The sequence below is a fragment of the Amblyomma maculatum genome, chromosome 7 (genome assembly GCF_055883805.1).
Source record: "Amblyomma maculatum isolate TAMU_Amacu chromosome 7, ASM5588380v1, whole genome shotgun sequence".
In the NCBI taxonomy this organism is placed as follows: Eukaryota; Metazoa; Arthropoda; class Arachnida; order Ixodida; family Ixodidae; genus Amblyomma; species Amblyomma maculatum.
In genome coordinates this window covers 38,206,827-38,209,880 of record NC_139350.1, presented here as the reverse complement: position 1 = coordinate 38,209,880, position 3,054 = coordinate 38,206,827, and the positions used below count along the sequence as shown (strand labels likewise).

The window sequence follows — 3,054 nt, the reverse complement described above, 5'->3', positions numbered from 1 at the left end:
TACTGAAGCGTGTCAAAAGAATGCCAGTTTCTCCTGGGGTAAAGACGTTTTTCTTTAAGTTACATACAGGAACATTATCGGTACAAACTTTTTTTGAAAGCAAGGGCTTTTATCTGCCATGGGGTTCACTTTGCTTAATATGTAAACAGCCAGAGACAATAGACCATGTATTTCTGCACTGTTGGGAGGGCGTCTATTTTTGGGACGTGCTGCAACGAACTGTTAAAAAAGAATTACCATTAGACTCATACGGGATTAGATTCCTGCCAACTGAAAATAATGATGGGATTCCACTTGATACGGTTATGCTAATAGGCCTGCACAGTCTATGGCGGTCCAGAATGGCGGGTTTTCACTGTGACCCTGACGCCCGCCCTGCAAGGCTCTACTTCCGCGAGAGTATACACGCATTGGTTGAAATGCACAAATTGAAGACCACTGTGCCAGACTGGATTTAAGAGTCGAACCACTATGCGAGCTGAAGGAATTTTAACTTGACAAAGGCAACTCGTATGAGCCTGCCGGCTTCTGTATTAAGTGTCATGCTTGTGGTAACCACTCTGCTGTGAGCATTTGATTGTAGCGCGTTTTTGTTGGTTTTGTTGTGTGTTGGTGATGACCCGCAATAAAGAAAAAAAAAAGGCTCGGTGGCGCAACGGTAGCGCGTCTGACTCCAGATCAGAAGGTTGCGTGTTCGAATCACGTCCGGGTCACTTCTTTTTTGCGTCATCCCTTCTGCGTTCTACATTTTGCCTCAGATGCGGCATATCATAAAATCGAAGTGCTATACGACGAAGACGCCGTACCGTATGTTAGCGTTTCACGATGCTCTCCGCTACAAAGGTTCAATCGGCCTCTGGCCAAGGTACTGCTCAGGTTAATGCCAGCGGTAATGATTACCATGTTATCCTTCAACGTTTCCCAACTGGTAAGCTTGTCGTCGACTCTGTTGCTCTGCATGCTGACCTCGCTGGTCGCCACAACCGTGCCCAAGACATCAAAGACGCCCTTCAGAACGTGGTGGATTTTGAAGAAATAAGCTATATCGGACAACTTCAAATGTCGCGTGTCTGGATGGTTGCATGTTAATTGGCGCACTCTAAAGCAAAACTAATCTCATGTGGAGATTTATTGGTTAAGAACCGTCGCTGTGTTGTTGTGGATCCAGAACCAAAGGTGATAAAGGCGAAACTTCTCTGGCTGCCTGAAAGCTTGGATGACTCCTTTATTTGTGAAGCTCTACAAGCTTATGGCAAAGTCACCTCGATTTCGAGGGAAAACTGGAAAGTTGCCGATATGGAACAGATGAAGACGCTCAGCCGAGATGTGACTTTGACTCTTGCCGAAGGGGTTAGCGTTGGTGGCGTTCCACATCAGCTAACTGTGTGTGGAGTGCAGAGCCTCGTTTTAATACCTGGCCGACCACTCTGTGTCTCCGCTGCAACCGTGTAGGACACATTCGTCGGCACTGCCGTACGCCGCGTTGCGAAGATTGCCGGCGTTTCGGCCACACAGCAGAGGCGTGTGAGGTTACATACGCGGCCAAGCTTCAGCACCGAGTCCGGCCTCCTGACGATGCATTACGGGAGCATATCATGGACACGTCTGACATAATTTATGCGTCTGGCGACCTTCCTGTCGGCGTTGTGGCCGAGTCCTCAAGTGTTACTCCACAGAATACTGAGGAACAAAATACTGCTAATGCGTCCGAGGGTAATGGGAACAACTCAGCGTCTCAGGCCTTGGCGAGATATCATGTCAAGCTTCGGACAAGGAGCCAACCGCAGACGATCCACCAATCGTTCCCAAACCCCCAGCCAGTGCCACCGCGGATATTGTGACCCCTGTGGCCGTTGCTGTGCAACAACGTCCAGACCAGGGCCAAGTTCCTGTGGTTGAGGGGCTCGCGGCTGCCGACGAGCCAGTCTTGAAACGCCGTGCATCATGTGCCTCCGAGTCCAGTGAGGAGGACAATCAAGCTGGCAACAAGAATCGTCGTCGCGGTTGAGCGTCGAAACACAAAGGGAAGTGCCGGCGTTCGCCGTCGAGGAGGCCTGGCGGTAATTTGGAGGCGGCTTCGCCGTCTTGCGAAAGGCAAATGGAATTGTAGGCAAAACCATGTGCTGTCACCATGGCGGTCTCTGAAGAGATAGTGCTTGCAACTCTCAATGTACAGGGTCTTAGGTCTCGCCAGAGACGGATGCAACTTTGCCGTCTTTTGCACAGCAGGCGTCTAGATATTGTGGCAGTCCAAGAGACGAAGATAGAGAAAGAGGAGGAAACCGAGAGGGCGCTACATCCCTTTTTGGCAGATTTTAATGCCATTGTTGCGCATGCTGTGGGCTTGTCGGCAGGTTGTTTTCTGTTTCTGTGAAAGACGCTGCCTTTTACTAGCCTAACTTATAATATCGACGCCGAGGGTCGGTTGATATGTTGCGATCTTCTACTCTTTAGGAAGCCATGGCGGATAATTAATGCTTAAGCTTTTAATATTGTGACACAGCGCATACGTTGTTTTGAACACATAGCCAGCTTACTTGACTGTGACGGACATCTTGTGCTAATGGGAGACTTCAAGTGTGTTTGCAACCCCATAGATCGTTCTAGTCCCGACGCCCGCAGTGTCAGCAGTGGGGAACTTTTGTTCCGTGTTACAGAATATGCGGGACTGGTTGATACAGGGGCGTCCTGCCGTGCTTTTAGATCATTCACCCACATCACATTCAGGGGCATTCTCACGCTCGTCTATACCGGATCTATGCATCTTGTGCATTAGTTTCCCGCTGGCTTGTTTGCGAAACTATACCGGTTTCGTTTTCTGATCATAGCATGGTAGTGACCCGGCTCGGTGGCAATGACCATTCAAAGTTTAGGCCTCAGTGGGAACTTTGGAAGTTGAACTCATGGCTGGTAAATGACCAAGAATTTATCATTCGTGTGCGCTCACAGCTCCAATCATGTGTTTGCAGAAATCTACCATTGTTCGCCGCTTGGGAAATGTTCAAGCACTACGTACGTGCGATAGCAATTGAACTTGGCTCTATTAAATCTTTC

General features: G+C 49.1%; 1 non-coding gene across 1 annotated transcript; it reads left to right on the top strand.

Moving 5' to 3' along the window:
- The first annotated feature begins 641 nt into the window (after positions 1-641).
- TRNAW-CCA (transfer RNA tryptophan (anticodon CCA)) lies at positions 642-713 on the top strand. Its single transcript has one exon. It is a non-coding gene; the product is annotated as a tRNA-Trp (tRNA).
- Positions 714-3,054: the final 2,341 nt, after the last annotated feature.